This window comes from Struthio camelus, chromosome 16, assembly GCF_040807025.1.
Source record: "Struthio camelus isolate bStrCam1 chromosome 16, bStrCam1.hap1, whole genome shotgun sequence".
Lineage (NCBI taxonomy): Eukaryota > Metazoa > Chordata > Aves > Struthioniformes > Struthionidae > Struthio > Struthio camelus.
The window spans coordinates 3,372,826-3,393,802 of NC_090957.1; positions in this window are offsets into that span (position 1 = coordinate 3,372,826).

Here is a 20,977-nt window from a genome sequence, read left to right on the forward strand (position 1 = left end):
TATACTAGCCACAGGATGGATAGATTTTTGAAGACATGGGGAGTAAGACATGTCACAGGAATTCCTCACTCCCCCACAGGACAAGCTATAGTGGAACGGGCACATGGTACCCTAAAACAGCATTTGGCACATCATGCAGAGATCGCTGATCCGCATTCAAGATTGTTGAAAACCTTATTCGTAATTAACCATTTGTGTGTTTTTGGAGATGCAAAGTATCCACCCGTAGTTGTACATACTAGCTCTTCATCTGAATGTCAAGATACTAGTACCGTATGGGTACGGAATAAGAACCCTAAGACAGGAGTACGGCAAACACCTGCAAAGGTCTTATTTTGGGGGAGGGGCTATCTTTGTGTTTCTGCCCCTACAGGACCTCTTTGGATACCTGCAAGATGGGCAAGACCTGTACTTGATCCCCAAAGTTCCACGGAGTCAACAGAAAGGCACGGTGATTGAAGAAGAGCTGATCCAAGATTACTGCGATCGTGTGGTCCTGGATCTACTGCATCTTATTTGTGTATAATACCGTTTTTGCTATGTATCTCAATTCTCCACCAAACTTATGGGTAACATGGGGTAACAAAACGCATACTACTTCCTTTTGCTTAGCATTGGCTTCTGCTACTGATCCTTTTCGTACATGTTTGGTTGGAATACCCGGATATAATACAACTGATTTTTCAAAGCTATCCACTGCCACATGCAATAGGTTAGATGACAGCAGTAAATGGACAGCCAAATTATTAGCTGCATTAAACAAAACATTACCCTGGGATCCTCAAGAAATCGGGCTTTTTAGGTAGCAGAATGTTGAATAGTTCAGCAAATGAATCAGGATGTGTTGAACTGGGTGATTATAAGCAAAATGTCAATGATCCTGCATTATGGCTTACACCCAGGAGCTATCCCTTTTGGAACGAAACGTATATGTGTGGCGATTATAGAACCTATGGTTGGGGGAAAAAATGACACAAAGATTTGGGCTAATGACAGTGCAAAGGCATTGCCTGGCAACACCTATTTGATTTGCGGTGATCGAGCATGGCAAGGAATACCTAGGCATGCTCGTGGTGGTCCATGTTATCTGGGAAAATTGACTCTTTTCGCACCAAATGTTACTGTAATATCACAATTCCTTTTTAATAAGACACATCGTGATAAGCGAGCTGTAGCAACCCTCACACCCGACTGTAGTGATCAAGTAGAACTCTGGGGACCCACGGCTAACTTTTTTGCGTCAATTGTTCCAGGGGTAGGTGCTGCTCATGCGCTTCGTACTATAAATACACTAGCATGCTGGATGGTTAAGCAATCAAACGTAACAACACAGATATTGAGTGAACTAGCACAGGACATGGAAAATCTCAGACATCAGATACTTGAAAATAGAGCTGCTATTGATTTTTTATTATTGGCTCATGGGCATGGTTGTAAAGATTTTGAGGGCATGTGTTGTTTTAATCTCTCCTCTAATTCAGAATCAATTCACAAGCAATTGCAATGGCTTAAGAATCACACTAAGGATATTACTGTTGTAACTAAGCCGCTTGATACCTGGCTATCATCTCTCGGTATTGGTCCCTGGCTTAAGACCATGATTATGTATGCAATAGGTATAGGATTGATGGTTTTGTTGATTATATTGTTTTTACCCTGTTTTGTAGCCTATCTACAGAATATAGTTATACGCATGGTCCATAAAACACAAAATAATTTGTTTTTATTAAAAGAAGACGGGGGAAATGTGGAAGATATTATTGAATAGTGGCTACGTGACAAGGGGCATGACAACAAGATCACAAGACCTGCTTAAATGTAGCTAGACACGGAATGCAGGACCTTGGTTTAGAAACTAGAAAATAATGTAGATACCAGTGTCTTGAGAAAAGTACATGACTTGCTACTAGTGTCTTGGGAAAGGTACATGACTTGCTACTAGTGTCCTGGGAAAGGTACATGACTTGCTACTAGTGTCTTGGGAAAAGATGCATAGCCTTCTACTGTATCCATTTAATAGATAACAATGCCTTCTACTGTAGCCACCTATAAGGAGCTTGGCTTTTGCAATATGTATGAGCTAATTAACTCTGTTATATAAGTCATAAGATAATTCTGAATAAACTGAGACTTGTTGATCATCATCGGATGTGCTTGTCTCCCGTTGTTCTCCGACAAGGAAAGGCTCTCTGGGCAGCAGGGACATCCCAGGAGAAAAGCAGGGCAGCATTCAGACATAGAAAATGGAAACAACAAACAGGTTTCTCTGGGCACCAGCTCAGAGCAGGCTGCTCTGCCCCTAGGGCAGCAGGAGCTGCTCGAGGGGCTGCAGGGCCAGCACTCTCATGGTGTCCTGGGCAGCGGGGTACGCATGGAGGGGCTGTCGACAGACCAGGAGGGGGATGTCTTGGACACAAGATCAGGGGAGATACAGAGTGATCGGCGTCGTTGTGCTGCCTCCAAGTGTTCCTGATGTAAGAAACAGTGGAAAAATTAGCCATTGTTTCTTCAGGCATAGGAGAAGTTAACGAGTACGTCTGCACGGCAATTTGGTCAAAAACACATGTCACATTACAACAGCAAATGCTGCCTTTTGTGGCTGTAGTACCCATTGCACTCAATTGCCAAAACCATGTCCAGCTACCCATCCAGTGCATCCCATCTTGTATCCTGCATCCTATTTTACATCCTCATTAGCTGGTTTTGTAGCCTTAGTAGCTGGTCATAAATGGTTTTGCAGTTACATTGCCACCAATGTTTCTCAAGTCCATACAGTTCAGCCTTGAAGCCTCAAGCAGGCTTCATCTACTTTAGGCCCTGATGCTAAGCTGAAGCTAAATCAGATACAATGTCCTTCCCTAACACTTCCCCATGGAGGGGCAGGGGGCTTTCACTTCAGAGCGCTTTGGGCCTGCAGCACTGCCGTGAGCATGTGGAAGGTGCTGATGGATAAGCCGATGCTTGCGCCGGACATGCTGTGGGAGCTGCTGAGCTTGCTGGAGGAGCGGCCACTGCGCAAGCAGTCCAGCTCCGACAGGGACAACAACTGCATCCTTCCGCTGGCCGTGAGTTAGGGGACGAGGCCTCCCGTGCCCCCAGGCTGGTGCCTGCCTCCCTGGGCCCCCTCCCCCTCTCCGCTGCCCGTGTGCCCCCAAGCAGGGACCTCTCCTGGGCCCATGGCTACAACATGGCCAGCGCCAGGCCTCCGACTGTGCCAGCGCACAGGGCTGCCAAGTGCTGCCTGGCCTCTCTGCACACCAACAGCCAGGCTGGCCATGCCCAGGAAATCTCCATCCGACGCTGTCCCTGCATCCGCCGACCTCGCTCAGCAGGCTGGAAAGCCAGGGTCGGGTTGGGGGCAAGGTGAGGGGCAGGAGTAGGGCTCCTGCAAAACCTGGGCAGGCAGCACGGCCTGGGACAGGGAGCCTGGCCGAGCGTGCACGCTACACGAAGCCTGCCGAGGTGATGGTCATGCTGAGGCAGGAAGGCTCACTGTGTACAACCAGGAGCTGAGGCCCAAGAGCCTGCGGGCGCTGGCCCTGGTCAGGCAGCCAGGCTGAGGCCTCCAGCTGCATTTCCCATGCTCCAAGGCTGTGCTCGAGCCTCCCACCTGGAGGGCTGTGGAAGCATGCCGGGGACTGCTCGGGAGTGAGAGGTGTGACTGGGTGTTTTCTGCAGGCAACGAGGGCACTGTGTGAGATCATCCGGGAGCCCGTCTGCCCAGAGGCGGTGAAGGCGTTTTTCCCCCAGCTCTTCCTGGCGCTGCTCTTGCAGATGGTCTTCACAGCAGAGTTCAGCCACCAGGAAGCAAATATCTTCTTGAGGGAATGCCAACGGGATGAGTCCCGTCCCACCAGCCACGTCAGGTGCTCGATCCCGCTCGCCCTGTCTCTGCACTGCACCTGGAGGCAGGGCCGGGCTGCCAGTGTGACCTGGGCTTTGCTCTGCATGCAGGTGCGCCATGCAGGCCATGAAAAGTCTGCTGCGCTGCGCCCACTATGAGACCATAGCCGTGGCTGTTGAGAGGAAGGGCGGCTGGGACCTATTTCTGCATGCGGACACCTCGCAGAAGGGAGTGGTGGTGCTGGCCAGGTAGAGCCCTTTCCGGCCTGCTCTGGCCCAGCACCTCTTCCCTGGCTGTGGGGTGTGCCTCCCCATGTGCTTCTTGGTGGGGGAGGGGGAACGCCACTTCTCCAAGAAAGAGGCTGCAGCCTCAGCCCTTGTGGCAAGGGCTCGCCCAGCAGAAGGGCCCTGGGAGCTGCCATGCTGCCCAGCTTGGAGAGCTGCTGGGGGAGCAGGTGGTGTTAGGAGCTGTGGGAGAGGGTCGTGCGCAGGAGAACCTGGGGAGGGCCCAGGGGCACAGGAATCCAAAGCGGGCAGGAGAGGGGATGTGTGGGCAGGCCATGCCGCCTGGGCAGGAAGGCTGTTTCTCCGGTCTCCCACCAAGAGGAACGTAATGATGCCTGACGCTGACTTTCTAATGGCAAGGTGTGGTAGGGCAAGAGCAGTGCTCCATGAGCAAATGCCGCTGGCTGCAGGAGCTGCGTGCCAAGCAGAGCGATGCCAGAGGAGGTTTGCCTGCTCGGCTGAGGCCCAACACTGCCTTCTTGCCTCTGACAGAGCAATGAGGGGGGCTGCCAGTCACCTGCGTCGCTGGATCTTCCGCCAGCTGGCAAGGCTGCTGAGGAGGGAGGACCAGTTTCATCAGCTGCCCGTCATGGCTTTCTTTGTCGAGGTGGGCCTCATGGCAAGCAGTGCCTCTCTGGAGGGGCCTCTAAATGCTGTGCTCGCTTGTGCACATGCGTGTGGGGTGATGCTGGTGAATGGAGCTGGGGCAATGCATACGCTCCTGGTAGTAGCCCCGGCCTTGGCTCGTTTCTGCTGGGCGACCACTCGTAAGCACTTGTATTTCGTGCCTGCTTTGTGGCAGCTGTCTGTGTTCAATTGCTCCTCCAAGGGATGAGAACAAGAGGCTGCGGAGGGTTCAGGGGACGGGAGGAGGAGGCGAGCAGTGTGTGCAGTGTGCCGTGAGGCGCGGGGCTGTGAGCAGGGCCCAGGGGTGTCTGCACAATGCCTGCTGTGTTTGGGCTGAGCTTTGTGAGGGCCTGGTGCCCTTGCCCTGGATGGTGGGTGGGATGGAGAGCTGCACGCTGCGGGCAGTGCTGCCGGCTGTGCCAGTCTTTCAGGGCTGTGTCCATTTCAGCTGCTGGAATGCCCTGACCTTGCCGACATGGATGAGGAGGTCCTGCCACTCGTCCAGGGTTATGCGCAGAGTGAGAGCCTGGAGATGCGCAGACTGGCGTTCAGAGGCCTCGTGGCCCTGTTGAATAGACCCAAGATGGTGAGGAGGGGGGCAGGCGGGTGAAGCCATGCTGGCAGCCTGGGGCTTGACAGGAGACACTGGGTCAGAGAGTGGCTTGGACTTGGCTGGCAATCCGGAGGTGTGGTAGCTGCTCCCAAGTCTCCGCTGCCCCATTCATCTGCCCCGAGTGTCATGCCAGGCCCTTGGCCGTGCTGCACAAGGAGAAAGGCACCAGTGCCCAGCGGGAAGATCTGGGAGAGGGACAATGAGCTGGAGCACAGGGCCGGGCTAAGGCAGCCAGCTGCTCCTGGGCCTTGAGGCAGCAGCTTTGCTCCCTACAGAGGCCAGTGCATGCTGAGGGCCCCCTTGCAGATCTGTGCCCTGCACTGCAGCCTCTGTGCCCAAGGCCTGCGTGTGTGCAGAGCCCTGGCCCTGGCCACTGAGCCCTGATGGGAAAAGAGCAGGCAGAGCACTTTTGGGCGGGGCGGTGGGGGGGGTCTGGCCTTGCTTCCCACAAAGAAAGTTGTGTGTTTCCCACAGAAAAGGAGAATGCAGAGCCTGCTCCCAGACAGCATGGAGTGGCTGCAGGATGCTTGCAGGGAAGTGCGTGTAGGAAGCCTGATGCTGCTGAGAAACATCCTCAGCTACCTGGAACAGAAGGGCTCCAACCCGATTGTTCTGCAGCTGGCCGAGAAGCTTCTGCCTCGCTTTGATGACGTAAGGCTGATGGGAGAGCCGGGGCTCTGCTGGTGTGTCCGGGGGTCCGTATGCGTGGTCTGGGTGCTGTGTGCCCCTCTGCATGCGTGCCTGTTGGCACGTCCCCACACAGGCCCTGCTGTATGTCAGGAAACCTTTTGCCCTGTGGTTCTCAGCCCATGCCCTGTGCTGGCCTTGGTGTCCAGGGCTGTGGGAGTAGAGCAAACCAGCCCCCTGTCTGCTCTCGGCTGCTGCGTCTCGTGCTTGACTGCGTGCGGCGCTTGCCGTGGCCTGGGGCAGCGATGAGCAGAGAGGTAGGAGCAGGCTAGAGAGGGAGGGAGAGGCCGTGCCGCGGGGCTGTCCCTTTCTGTCCTCTTGTTGTGTGCGGGGGCCCTGATGGAGGCCTCGGGAAATCCAAGAAGCTCCCTCCAGAGGGAGAGGGAGACAGAGCCCAGGGAGGCTTGTCGTGCTGCTGCCGACAACCCTCATTGTCCAGGCTGCCTCAGCAGAGGCTTGTCCTCAGCTCCGACCTCTGGCCGGGCTGGGGGACAGTTGTGCCCGGAGAGGACGAGGCCTTGCCACGGCAAACGCTCTTGTCGGGCCCCGTTCCTGGAGTCGTTGCTGAGGCCTCCCCTCCTCTCCTCCCTGCCTGCAGGAAGACAGCAGAGTGCGAGAGCTCTCCATGCTCCTCTTCAAAGACCTGCTGGAGATTGTGGTGGGGAAGAACAAACGGAACCTGAAGCAGCATGCACAGAGGAGCCTGGTGCCGCTCTTCCTCCACATGAGTGACAAGGTGCAGAGAGTGGCCCAGGTAGGGAGCAGTGTTTTGGGGAAGCAATGCTGACATGCCGGGGTGGAGGTGAGCAGCAAGGCAAGGGCTGCTGCCAAGTGTGCCTTGGAACGCATGGCAGCATGAGGTGCAGCTTCCTGTGTGCCGAAGGACAAGGCAGAGCTGCCTCTGCCTTCAGGGAGGGCCAGACCTAGTGGCACGCTGCGTCGTGCCATTTGGGGCTGGGAAAGGCTGGGAGCCTTGCCAAGACGAGGGGGACCCAGGGTGTCCTGCCGTGGCTGCGGTGGCATCTCCTGGTCTCTGTTGCTCTGCAGGCCTCTCAGGAAGCCCTGGTGAGCGCTGCACAGTTCCTCAAGTGGGAGGAGCTCAAGCAGCTGGCCAGAAGAGCGGAGACATGGAAGATCGGGGAGTGCGTGGTAAGGACGTGGCCAAAGCCCCCGGGGCCGCGGCGGGATGAGGCCTGCCGCCATGGCCAGTGGGCAGGGTGCACAGCTGTGCCCCTCACGCACTGCTGCAGCCCAGAGCCCTCTCCTCTAAGTGCCCGCTGGGGTGCTGAAGGGGCCCCTGGCCTGGCTGGGCCTTGGCAGAAGCATGGCGGGGATCTCAGCACCCGCAGGCCCCGCTCTGCCCTCTGCTCCCTCTGAACCTGGCTACCAGCCAGCTTCTAGCTGGGAGGCGTGAACAGGAAGGAAGAGGAGGCCGGAGCTGGGAGGAGGGACAGGCCTGGCCTTCTGGGGAGGCTCGGTGCCAACCCCCTGTCCTTGTGCTGTCTGCAGCTGCTGAGGGACAGGAGCAGAGCGGAGCAACACCTGCGCCAGAGCCTGCCTTACCTGGAGAACCCGGACGCATCCTTGCGGGAGGCAGCTGTGAGGTTCATTGGTGAGCCACAAGCCCAGGGCCATGCCTGCCCACCCAGACGGGCACACAGGAGGGTCTTCAGTCCCTCCCACCGTCCCTGGGTCCTGCACCGTGGGGACGGGGCTGGGGCCAGCCTTGCCCAAGGGGAGCAGGCTGCATGGCCAAGCTGGCAAGGCCAGATGGGAGCTGTGCTGCTGGGGGCTTGCTGCGGAGTATGAGGGGTGAGCGGAGGTGTTTGCCTAGGGCTCATCGGGCAGCAAGTGAAGAAGCGGAGGAAGGAGAAGGTGCAGGAGCTGTGCACTGGTGAGTGAGAGCAGCGCTGTGTCAGGCAGCCCTGGCAGGGAGGAGGGAGGAGGCTGGGAAGTGAGCTGCAGTTCACTGGCCTGCCCCAGGTGAGGAAGGCTCTGTGTCCCTATGTGGGGGAGAGCAGGGGGTATTTGGGGCGCATCTGGGGCTTGGCCGACCTGCAAGTGCCAGCTGATCCATTTGTCCTACCTGCTGCCTCCTCCGCATGGGAAGAGCTGAGTGGGGCTGGCCCTGCCTGGGGGGGGATTCCTGGGATCTCTGCAAAGGTGGGAGTCTGTTCTCAGCTCGGTGCCTTTCTCTCGCAGCCCTCCAGCCCCTGGAAAATGATGCGGAACCTTTAGTCCGTTGCCTGGTGTCACAGACCATCATGAACCTGAGGGTGCCAAGGAGAACATCAAGATTCCACCTCGGAGCACTGTGTCCCTGGCTCCCGAGAGCATGGGCGAGGTGGCACCCTCCCGCCAGGACGTGACTCTGTTTGAGCAGAGCTGACGCAGCTGTGCCAATGCCATGGTGCTGCACACCACGGACACACACACGCAAGTGTGCTGGAAGGTCTGGCTCATTGCTGGCATCTCCCGCAGCCCCAGGACAGCTCGACTCCTCAAGCACAGCCCCTGTTGTGCTACCGCTTCATGGCTTTGTTGGGCTTCCCGCAAAGATACAGCCCCGTTTCCTCAGCCGGAGTGAGTGTTCTTTTTTTAGGGAGCCAAAGGCAAGGGGCAAAACTTGCTGCCTGCATGAATCTGGCTTGTCCTGGGGGGGACGGGGTGTCCACTCGTTCCAATATGCCAGGCCAGCGTAGAGCGGCCTGACACACTTTGGTTTTGCTGCAAAGCGGCAGGGCTTGCATCTCAGGTGGAAGGGCAGAGCTGGGGTATGACATGCAGCTCTGTTTCTATCGCCACTGCCTACCCTGCGCATGCAGGCCTCAAGGCCGAACCGTCCGTGAACTCCAGAATCATTGCTGAGCATGTAACGGCCAAACCCATTAAAAGCAGCTAATAAAGATACACAGCTCGCTCATGGGGCTAAAAAGTAGACTGCAGGGGACAAGATGGGATGCACGTGGGTTGGGGTTGACCTCGGAGGAGATAAGGGACTGTGGGAAACAAGGACATGGCAACCAGTGTGGGCTGAAGGCCAAGACCAACCAGAAGGAGAGTAAAGAAGACTCAGTAAAGAAGATTGGGGGAGACCTTCCCTGGCAGGTGGGAAATAAAACTGTAAAGGGTCTAATTAGGCCAGAATTCCTTTGTTCAAGGTCCCTCCCTGGAGGCACCCAGCTCCAGCAGTTACTATGCTGCACCATCATTTCAAGAAATAAAGTTTTGCTGCTAGATGTGCGTGAGGCTCTGCTTCTTGGAAACCTAGGATCAAAGTGTTTGCACAGCACTTTGGCACCCCAGATGGCAGTGTAGCCAACCACCATTGCACCCTCTTGGCTCCAAACATCCAAATTTAGAAAAGGAAAAGGAACAAAAAGGAGAAAAAAGCCGTTACAGTCAAATCGATCCCTAGCTAGTTAGCTGTCCCTTTATGTCAGGATGATTGTCCATCTTACAATTAATGTGGGGGTTAACCCAAGGAAGGATCCTTCGATTCTAAGAAATGAGCTCTGCTACAGCTTATATTGGAAGATGAAAAGCCTCACTGAATGGATTATTGGTATGTGTGGGGATAATTGGATGTGGGACCGGCGAGATCCAAGGAGGACAAACGGCACCCTCTGTAAAACTACTCTTGCTGCAGCAGATATAGGTGTCCCAAATAACGCCCCAGGAGCTACTGCTCCGCCTTACACTCCTCCGGTGGCGCCTCCTGAAGATCTGTCTATCTGTCCCTCTCCTCCTCTTACTCAGACTTCCCCTCCTCCCGTGGCAGGCCTCCATCCTATGGTTGCTAATGTTTTACCTAATGCAGCAACACTACAAGCGAGTGCAGCGGGGGGAGCTAACCCCCCTCACGTGGTACTGCATGTATTTACTAGCCAACCCTGGAGTCCGAGTGATTGAGCATTGTGGGCAAGCAAAATGCCCAGGATGAGGGAGGATGCGGAAAGGAGCGCTCAGCTGTTTTCTAATAGATATGCACTGGGTATAATCCAAACTGGCGGGATACCCAAGTACTCTTGAGAGAGTTGTTCTGACCAAACTGGCGGGATACCCAAGTACTCTTGAGAGAGTTGTTCTGACCAAACGAGCGAGATGATAAAATAGTTAATAAAGAGGCAAAGTTTGTACAACAGACTGGGGGAAACACAAATCGTTAGCCAGCAAACGATCCAAATTGGGATTACAATAACGCAGGGGACAGAGTCGCTTGCCAGACAGGACTCCGGAACTCGGTAGAAGCTATTAGAGCATGTAGCAAACTAGGAGTGGATTGGACTAGAGTGCAGGAGCGTAGACGGAGCTTGGACAAAGAGGCCAGGGATTTTGGGGGACGACTAGGGCAAGCCTTGTTGAACTATGGGGGAAGGACTTTCCAGAATTGGAATGATGCACTAGCCATTAGTGTCTTTGTCCATCAGGCCGCTCCGGATAGCCCAAAAGAGTTGAAGGAGCACATGCCAGGGTGGCAAGGAGAAACTTCACAAAGGATTTTAAGCGTGGCAGTATTGGTCTATGACGGGCGAGAGGAGAAACAGCAAGGGAAGCAAGCAAAGGAACGGAAAAAGGAAAACCAAGAAGAGGCTAATCTCTTAGCAGCAGCTTCAGCACGGAACTTGCAAATTAGAGGAAGGGGTAGAGGAAGAGACAGAGGAGGCCGAGGAAGGCTAGGGCAATGCCAAGGGCAAGGACGAGAAGGGGACAGGAGAAGACGGGCAGACAGTGAGGGACCGGAATGTTATTTCTGTGGCAATGTAGGACGTATGCAGAGAGAATGTCTCCTTTGTCCAAGAAGGCCCCCAGGAGTAAGGAGCCCCCAGGCAAGCGGATCAGCTTGGGAGGGTGGACAGTATTCACAATGACTAGAGACAGGGGAATCCAGAAACTCTGAGGAGAGAGAAATGTTTAGCATATTGTGTACATCTTCGAGATGCTGTCTCTTAGGGAGATACCTGCTTTTTCAAGAGCTGCAGACAAACTTCCAAAAGAGCAGTACCATCTTCATGTTTGCTTAACAGAAGGATTATCCTAGTTAAGGCGGGCTTATCTCCTTCAGTGTTCTGCCTTCAATAACTAAAAATGGTAACGTAACTTCTTGTTTGTCATAACGCACTATTGGGAACGGGATTACAATCGAAAAAGAGGAATACCTATACTTTGTGCTTCACGAATTAGTGCCCGGCTGCAAAAGCACAGCTGCATCTCAGTTCTTGAGTCTCCAAACCAAATCCGTGCAGTAAGGCTTTCTTAACAACCCAGCAACACCTTGGCGCCTTTTCATTAGATTATTTAATCTAAGGTAAACTTCACAAAAAAAAAAAAAAAGAAAGGAGAAAAAGTGCCTCACATTCTCCTCTATGATGTGCACAAATACTCTACCCCAATATATGTATCCAGCAGGTGTGCTCATAGAAACCAAGGGAGGACTGTTGGAGAAGGAAATTGTAGCCGATTTAGCTTCCGCTTCGCATAAGTCTCACTCTTGCTTAGCATCAGTGCCTAAAGTAGATGAAGCCTGCAGGCCTCAAGGCTGAACTGTCCTTGAACTCCAGAAACTTTGCCAAGGATGTGACCTTGCCAGTGCTGTAACTGCCAAACCAGTTAAAACTAGCTGACAAAGATACAAAACTAGCTCATGAGGCTACAAAGTAGACTGCAGGAGACAAGATGGGATGCACGTGGGTTGGGCTTGACCTTGGAGGAGATAAGGGCCTGGGAGAAACAAGGACATGGCATCCAGCCTGGGCTGTAGGCCAGGAGCTGTCAGAAGGAGAGAGACACCAATCAGAAGGGGAGAGACCACCGACTCAGTAAAGAAGATTGGAGGAGGCCTTCACTGGCCGGTGGGAAAATAAAACTGTAAGGGGTCTAATTATCCCCATATTTCTTTGTCCGGTGTCCTTCTCCAGAGGCACCCACTTCGAGCTGTTTCTATGCTGTAAAATCATTTAAATAAGTAATTATTTTATTTAAAATAATGCCCTGAAGCCTGCAGGCCGAAGCTTTTACCGAACCTGTGGGCTGCTGCTGACGCAACAACTGCAGAAGCAGCCAGAATCAGCCCTCCAACATACAGAACACAATGGACAGAGGTCACGGTTAGCCTCCGGATAAGATAAGGCACTTTGAAGCAGGAACACAGCAACCGTCCTGGGATGTAGACACAATCCATTTACAAGGAAAGAGACCAGCAACTCAGGAAAGAAGACTGGAAGAGACTGTCACTGGCAGGCGGGGAAATAAGACTGGAAGGAGTATAATTAGCCCAGAATGTCTTTGTTCTGGGTCCCTCTTTGGAGGCACCCAGCTCCAGCTGAAACAAACGATCGTATAAGAGTCTGACTCTGCCTTAGTGGTGAATGCCTGCAGACCTTTATAACACACCCATCTCGGAAGGACTGTCATTGAGCTCCATGGCTTGAGCTCCAGTTTGTGCCAGCTGAGTTTGCCACGAGGAGACAGACATTCTCAGCATTGCTCCTGCACTCAGAGCGAACAGCTGGGATTCCTGAGAGGCAAAAGGATTCACTCTGGCTTTAGTGCAGAGTGCGGAGAGCTGGCCTGTCCATCTGTCTTGTTCCCAGCTGTCCTGTGCTCACACCTCTGAGGTGGAGGACAATTGCACCCATGTTGCCCTAAAAAGGAATGACACTGCTGAGAGCAGAGGAATCCCCTTCCAAAGTGCAGATCAACACACTCAGCACCCTTCCTCCGAGCATCTGAGGCAAGTCTCAACGTTCCCCTTCTAGCCAGGGAGACACTGGGCTCCTTTCAGCTGCCCACATCCCACTGCCCAGCAGCATTTTCATGGCCTTAATACCTAGGTGGCTTTTCCATGGCGTTCCTAGATGATACGGAGATGCAATGGGAGACCTGTGCCCTTCTGGAGAGCAGCTTGCAGCCCAGCTTGGCTCATTCCAAGCCCTGACACTGCATTGCCCAGAGCCCCAGAAGTTACAGAGAGGGACTTGGGCACCTCAGGGACACGGACAAAGCTGCATGGCGCGACCTGCAGGTGTGTAGTCCCATGAACTCCACAAATTCACAGGAGGTGAGATTCCCTCTGCCAAAGCTGACATGTGCACAACAGAGATGTCTGCAGGCGCGCTCCTTGTCTAAGCTCCCTTTACAATCAATGGCGATGGGCAGTGGGTCTCAGTCCCCCGCACACAAGCACCTAGTGACATGAGAAGAGACAGAGGTGGTCCAAGGCATGTGCTGGTGCTTGCTTGCTCTGATGGAGCAACTGTGAGACCACATCCTTCTAGAGCATCAAGTGGGGGCCAGGTGCTCATCTGAAATGACCCTCGATGCCTACTACTGCGAGAGCTCTCGCCACTTACTATGAAGCTCAGACACATGCAGATCCCTACAGAGCAAACAGCTAATGTAATTCAGTGCAGACACTTGCCTTAACGACATAAAAAGAGGCTGGAAGGGGCCATGTTGACTGCCTGGGGTGTCCAGTACAACCACACGTTTCGAGCAGATACAGCGTGGGACCTACAGAAAAACCATGCCCTTTTGGAGTGGCTGCTGGGGAAGTGCCCAGGGCATCTCAGATTTCCTACCTGGGCCCAAACAACTTAATCCCACCTCTGCCTTTAGGCCAAGTCCACCCCATCTACAGCCAAGTGTGCTTCATCAATGCGAAGCACAGCACACCAAGCTCTCCACTCATGTCCCTGCACTCTTAAATAAATCTTCCAGCTTTCCTTCCCCCGAACCTCTTCTCAGACCCAGATGATATCATCAGGGACTGTGCTAATGACATCCACAGGGCAGCTGGCTTGCAGGCTGTCCAGGCCCAGGGACTTCCTCAGGCACACCTTGGCCTTCCCAGAGATCGCTTCAAGTCTCTCACAGGGAACAAGGTGCTGCAGAGGTCACTTGCTCAGCAAAGCCCTCTCCTGCCATTCCTGCACAGCCCACCTCTGGTTCCTGCTGGCCCTGGGCTCTGCAGGGTTTGCTCTGTGAGTGGGAAGCCCATTTCACCATTGCACTGCCCCCTGCTATCTATGCCAGCATGTCTCTAGTCTGAAGTGCACACATGGTGTCCTTGCCTCTTGGTAACAGGTTTCACCATGACCAAAGTGCTCCCCCTCTCCTCAGCCCTGGGGAGGCCTCACCTGGAGTACTGTGTCCAATTCTGGGCTCCCCAGGACAAGAGAGACATGGCCCTACTGGAGAGAGTCCAGTGGAGGGCTACAAAGATGATGAGGGGCTGCCTGGAGCACGTCTCCTGTGAAGAAAGGCTGTGAGAGCCGGGCCTGTAGAGCCTGGAGAAGAGAAGACTGAGAGGGGATCGCATCAATGCGTACAAGTATGTGAAGGGAGGGTGTCGAGGGGATGGGGCCAGACTCTTCTCAGTGGTCCCAGCAACAGGACAAGCGGCAACGGGCACAAACTGAACCACAGGCAGTTCCATGTGCACAGGAGGAAAAACCTTCTGGGCTGGGAGGGTGACGGAGCACTGGCACAGGTTGCCCAGAGAGGCTGTGCAGTCTCCTTCCCTGGAGATACTCAAAAGCCATCTGGACACAATCCTGGGCAACGGGCTCTAGATGACCTTGCTTGAGCAGGGGGGTTGGACTAGATGGTCTCCAGAGGTCCCTGCCAGCCTCAGCAGTTCTGTGATTCAGTGATTCTGTGACTGCGTGGGAGCAGTGATCATGAAACTGAAGGCAGCAGGGCCTCCTGTCCCTCCAAAACCAAAACTGCTTTCACCTACAGAGCTGTTCTGGAAACACCCTGCAGGCTGCTTCCAGCGTCCCAGGTCTCAGGGCAAAGCAAGAGGCATGGAGCAAGAACAACGGCTGGGGCACGGCGCGACGTATGGGGACAGCCTCTCTCAGAGCCATGCCAAAATGCAATTTCCCAAACAAAAGAGAACATGGGGAAGGGCACCTCGCGAGCACACCAGCCACCCGGTCAGCCTTTGCCCAGGAGCTCCCAAACGCAGCTCTGGGCAGCACCTGGGGGCTGCGGGGGCAGCAGCAGCTCAGGGAAACGCTTTCCAATGGGTCTCAGAGCTGCCACAGGGGCAAAGTTTCCTGCACCCAACACCCCAGTGAGCCGCCCAGGCGGACCGGGCTGGGGCAGGGTGGCAGGTCTGACTGGCGGCCAGCTCCCCTCTGGCCCAGGCCGCTCTGTCCCGTGGTCACAGCCCCACCAGCCCCATCGGCAGCTCCTGGGCCAAAGCAGCCCCGCCGCCAGCCCCACTGCCCCCACCCCAGCGCCAGGGCACCCGCCGGCATTTCCACGCACCCGCCGCCCCCCCAACCCGCTCGCACCCGCTCTCCCTCCCGCTCCCTCTCTCCTGCTGCTCTCCCTCGCCTCTTCCCCTTCTCTCTTGTACCCTTCTTCCCTCTCGCCCCCCTCGCTCCCTCTCTCTCCTCCCTCTTCTCTCCCCCACACCAGGCCCCACCGCTTCCTCCCCTCCCCGCAGGACCCCCCCACCCCCACCCCGTGCTGGACTCGGATTGGCTGGCAGAGCCATCCGTCACACCCAGCCCCGCCCTCCTGCTCTCCTCAGCCACCAGGAGGGCAGCACTGGCGCGTTGCTGTGGCAACCCTTGGGCCATGTGAGGCCTGGGCAGTTCCCCTCTGGGGCGCCATGTTGTGGGCCTGGGGGCAGCCCGGGGCCCCGAGGGCCCGGGCAGTGCGGGGCCGCGGGGCTGGGCGGCTGCCGGCAGGGGCTGGGCTCTGCCGCAGGGGCCGGGGCTCCTGGGTGCCCTGCGCCCGGGGGCTGGGCCGGGCGCGGGGGAGCAGCCCCGGGGCCTGTGCTGGCGCCGGCCCTGGCGCCGGCCTGGGGGCCCTGGGGACGGCCGGGGTGCCGGAGCCGGCGGCAGCGTCCTGCTGCGCCCAGGGCAGGGCAGCGTCCTGTCGCGCCCTCTGCCCCGGCCCCGTGGCTGTCGCGAGGCTCGACAGCCCTCCCGCTGCGGCCGGCAGGGCCGGGCCTTGGCTGTGGCCGTGCTGGCCCAGGGCCCTGCCTGCCGGCCGGGAGGCACCGACCGGCTCTGGCCGCAGGCTGGCTCCAGCAGCCGGGGCCTGGCCCGCGGCAGGGGGTCCCCAGCCCCTGCAGGAGCCTGAGGGGCAGCACTGTGCTGCTGCACAGCCGAGGGCCAGGGCTGAGGAGAGGGGCCAGCAGAGACCAGCTGTGGCCAGGCTCAGTGCTGGGGCTCTGCCTTGTTTTGCCGCCTCTGGGCTTGAGCGCAGCGCTGCTGCCCAGGAGGCCCGGTGGGAGCAGCGCAGAGGGGCCTGCCTGCACGGGCAGCACCAAGCGTCCAGCTGCCTTGCACGGTGCCCCTAAAGCTCTGGCTCCAGTGCACAGTATCAGTAACCCAGGCTGGTTCGGGAGTGCCAACACGTGCCCAGGTGAGGTCCCAGCCCGGGGGCTTTGGTGGGGAGAGAGAAAGATGGGCCCCGTTGTAGCCCAGCCTCCTGCTGTCTGAGCATGAGGGCAGCACTGGGGGCACCCCTGTCCTCCTGCAAAACTCAGGGCCAAACCGCTGCACCCAGAAGAAAACAGGTTTGGGAGAGCAGCGGGGAAACAAGTGGGAGACGTGAACGCCCTCCCAGCAAGTGCTGGCTGCCACCAGGGTTGGTGCCTGCAGGTGGGGTGGGCAGTGCTGGGGTGAGTCCAGCAGGGCCATCTCCCCCAGCCCCCGTGGCGGCCCCCTTCTGCTCCCCCTTCCGCTTCCATCCCGAGGGACCGTTATCGCCGTGGGAACACAGATGCACCCGGGGCTCTGGCCGTTGGGTCTCTGTGCCAGAGCGGTTCTCCCCGCGGTCGGTGGCTATCAGTGTGCGCTGCTCAGGATGCCCAGGCGTCGAGGAGGGAAGGCGAAGGCCCGTCGCCTCCCTGGCGTTGGCCAGGGGAGAAGGGGCCGGGTGCGCAGCAGGGCCGGCCAGCTCGGGCAGGTAGGCCTGGGGCTGGCGTGGGGGAGGCCTGTGGGGTGGGTGAGAGGGGAGGCAGGCCCGCAAGAGGGGGCTGTTGGGGCAGGGGGTGATGGAGGTGAGGTGGGGAGAGCCGAGGTTGGGCTGCTCGTTTCCCTGTGAACCTTTCTACTTTCCCCACGGCCTTGGGGAGCAGCTCCCAGGGTGGATGTGGTGGAGGCGAAGGAGGAGCTGGCCTGGCCTGGGCAGTCTCCACTGGACCCTGGGGGATGGGACTAGGGAGGGGTTGTGGCTGCTGGGGAGCTGGTCCCGGCCCCCGGGGAGCCTGCAGCCTGGAGGGGAATGTGTGGGTGAGAGCCTGGAGTCTTTTGTGGGTTAAAATCCTGAAGGTGAACCGTTGCCTGATGTTCTGGGGGTGTTGGGGAGAGGCTGCACTGGGGATGGTCAGCTGGTGTGGGGGAGTTTTGGGAGAAGGTACTTAGGGCAGGGGTTCTTGGAGATGCAGAGGCAAAAGACCTTGGCATTCGATCCCGAACTGCTTGCAACTGCCCTGGCCAAGGGAGACAAAGCCTGTGGGCTGATAGCCACGCCTGACCTGCAGGTGAAGGGAGAGACACAGGGGAGTGTGGGCGCATTGCTCAGTGGTGACGCAGTTGTAGGTGCTGGGCGAAGCAGAGGCAGGCGTGCCTCTCTGCCCTTTGCCAGCAGACAGGGCAGGCGGCAGGCTTTTGTGCACTGGCCTTCCTCCTGGGCTGAGGAGGAGGGGGAGAGCCTGACCAGGGCCTGGCAGGGCTGGCTGAGGTCCCAGTTAGGCCGCCTAATGCAAAGGGCTTGTGCAGGCCGGAGGGGAGGAGGCCCGGAGGCAGCACTGACGTCTTGTGATTCTTGGCTAGTAGGCGAGAGGCCCTGTCAGGAGCCGGTGCCTTCAGAGGTGGTGTGTGTGCCGCTTGTAAAGGGCTGCTTCCTCCACCAGGTGGTTGGGGAAGCAGTGAGAAAAGACACAGTGGTGGCCTTGGTCTGGATGGTCGCACAGGCTCTAGTGGGAGAGGTAGTGGAGAGAGTCACTCTGGGGTGGTGAGCACAGCTGGGCTTAACAGGAGACTAGCAGAGTGGGAAGCAACCAGAGCTGGGCTGTACCTAGCTCATTTCAAGACAGGGAGCGCTGTAAAGAAGAGGCAATTAGTAAAACACTAGAGAGGACTGCCTAGGAGGAACCCCCAGAGCCAGGAGCGTGCAGGCTGCAAAACTGAGCATGAGGAGAACAAGCAGCCTGTTTCTTACACTCAAGAGGAAAAGATGAAGGGGCCCAGTAAACCCCTTGTCCGGTTGCCTACCAAAACAAAGGAGAGAGCCTAGAGCAGGGAAAGGCTGTCCTGGGAGTCCTGGAGAGTTAGTCAAGGTGAGGAGAGCAGGGCAGCATGTAAGACCAGCTAGGCTCAGGCCTTCAAGAGAGCTTGGGCTGAGCTTTGGAGAAGGGGCTCAGGCTCCTGGTACAGAAGTTATTGCAATGCAGCCAAAGGACGAGGGGAGTGAGGGAAGGGGAAAGACTGCCTGAGGACACAGCTCATAAGTGACCATGTGGGGAGAGGAACTTGGTGACCTCTCTCTTCTCTCCATTGTCCTTCACTGCCAACACTGCAGAGGAGATTTCCACAAAAAGACCAATTGCAAGAGCAGCTATTTCAGGGGACGCCATTACACTGAGGGCAAGCTGTGGGCTAGATGAAATGCTGGTGTCTACAAGAAACAGTTAGTGGCATTGCGAGAAGTGAGAAGCAATAACGGCTTTCCTGTTGGGCTATTGAAGCTTGCAGCTATGCACAAAAAAGGAGCTTCTGGGGAAAAGGAGGGATTTGGGCTGTGGCTACTAACATTTCTGACCTGAAACTTGTTGGAGTAGATTGCAGAGGAGGGAGAAGGGATGGTGGCAGAGAGGTGATGTATCTAGAGGGATGTGATAAAAGTGTGTAGTCCTGAGGAGGAGTGAACATTAGAAGAGAAAGCGAGACTAGGTGTCGTGTGCTGATCCTTGTCTGCTGACAGTAAGAGACACTGGGATGAGAGTTGACGAGTCCATAAAGGGAAAGGCACGGGAATGTGTTTGTTGGTGTTGTGGTGGGCAGGACGTGGGAGGAAAGAGGCAGCGTGTGTTGGTGGGGCTTTGCGTGTGCCTTGGTGTGAAAATGGGTGCTTGTGTTGTGCAGGCGGCGAAGAGCGCTGGAGTGTCGTCATCTAGAACAGCCCAGCCGATGGAGTGGTCGAGCGCAGGCAGCAGCTCGCAGGTGCGTGGTGGCAGGGGAGTGATGGGTAGAGTGTGTTAGGTGTTGGGGTGGGTGTGGTGGGTGTTGCAGGGGGAGGTTGTATGTGGAGGGTTAGAGGAAGAGTGTGGTGGTGGTGGTGCAGAGGAGGTGGTTGAGCAGGGATGGCTATTGGGTGTGTTTGTGCAGTGTAGGAGGTGTGAAGTGTGTTAGTGGCGGGCAGGTGTGGGAATGTGTTTGTTGGCGTTGTGGTGTGGTAGGACATGGGAGGGAAGAGGCAGTGTGTGTTGGTGGGGCTTTGCATGTGCCTTTGTGTGGAAATGGGTGCTTGTGTTGTGCAGGCGGCGAAGAGCGCTGGGGTGTCGTCAGCCAGCACAGCCCAGCCGATGGAGTGGTCGAGCGCAGGCAGCAGCTCGCAGGTGGGTGGTGTGAGGGTTTTGTTTGGGGAGGGGTGTGGAGAGTGTGTTAGGTGTTGGGGTGGGTGTGGTGGGTGTTTTGGGGGGAGGTTGTATGTGGAGGGTTAGAGGAAGGTTGTGGTGGTGGTGGTGCAGAGGAGGTGGTTGAGCAGGGATGGCTGTTGGGTGTGTTTGTGCAGCGTAGGAGGTGTGAAGTGTGTGGGAGGTTGTGAGGTGAGTGTGTGCGTGGGTCAGGGGAGAGTAGCGACTGGGAAGGGTGTGTGAGTGGAGGAAGGGGAGGAGGAGGTGTAGGAAAGAGTGTGGGTGTGTGGGGCAAGGTGTGATGGGAGGGTGATAGGGTTGGAGGGGGTGTTGTGGAGTGGGGCTGTGTGTGTAGTGGGGTGTGTTTTGTTGTTGTGGCTGTGGGGGTTGTTGTTGGGTGTTGTGGTGGTGTGTGGGGCGGGTTGTGAGGGGTGTGGGGCGGAGGGTTTGTGGGGGGAGGGTGTTGGAGGGTGTGGAGGGTGAGTGGGAAGGGGAGTGTCTGTGTGCGGAGGTGGTGGAGGGCAGGTGAGGATGCGGGAAGGTGAGTGCGTCCTGGATGTTGGAGGAGGAGGAGGAGGGAGAAGAGAGGTGAGGAGGTGTGTGTAGGCTAGGTAGTGTAGGAGGCCTGAAGGGCAATGGGGTGAGAGGTGGGTGGAGTGAGGTGGGGGCCCCGTGGGCAGGCCTGGTGGAGGTGGGAGGAGGGCTTTGTGGTGGGCAGGACCTGGGGAAGGGTGGCTGGTGCAGGGTGTGTGAGGGTGAGGAAAGAGGCCCTGGTGGGAGGTGGTGTTGGGAGAGAGAGGTGGGGAGGGTGTAGTGTGTGGAGGCTTGTGTGCCTTTGGTTGCATGGAGTGGAGGAGAGGAGGAGAGGGTTTGTTGCGGGCAGGTGTGGGAATGTGTTTGTTGGCGTTGTGGTGTGGCAGGACGTGGGAGGGAAGAGGCAGCGTGTGTTGGTGGGGCTTTGCATGTGCCTTTGTGTGGAAATGGGTGCTTTTGTTGTGCAGGCGGCGAAGAAAGCTAGGCTGTCGTCATCTAGAACAGCCCAGCCGATGGATTGGTCGAGCGCAGGGAGCAGCTCGCAGGTGCGTGGTGGCAGGGGAGTGATGGGGAGAGTGTGTTAGGTGTTGGGGTGGGTGTGGTGGGTGTTGCAGGGGGAGGTTGTATGTGGAGGGTTAGAGGAATGGTGTGGTGGTGGTGGTGCAGAGGAGGTGGTTGAGCAGGCATGGCTGTTGGGTGTGTTTGTGCAGTGTAGGAGGTGTGAAGTGTGTTAGTTGCGGGCAGGTGTGGGAATGTGTTTGTTGGCGTTGTGGTGTGGCAGGACG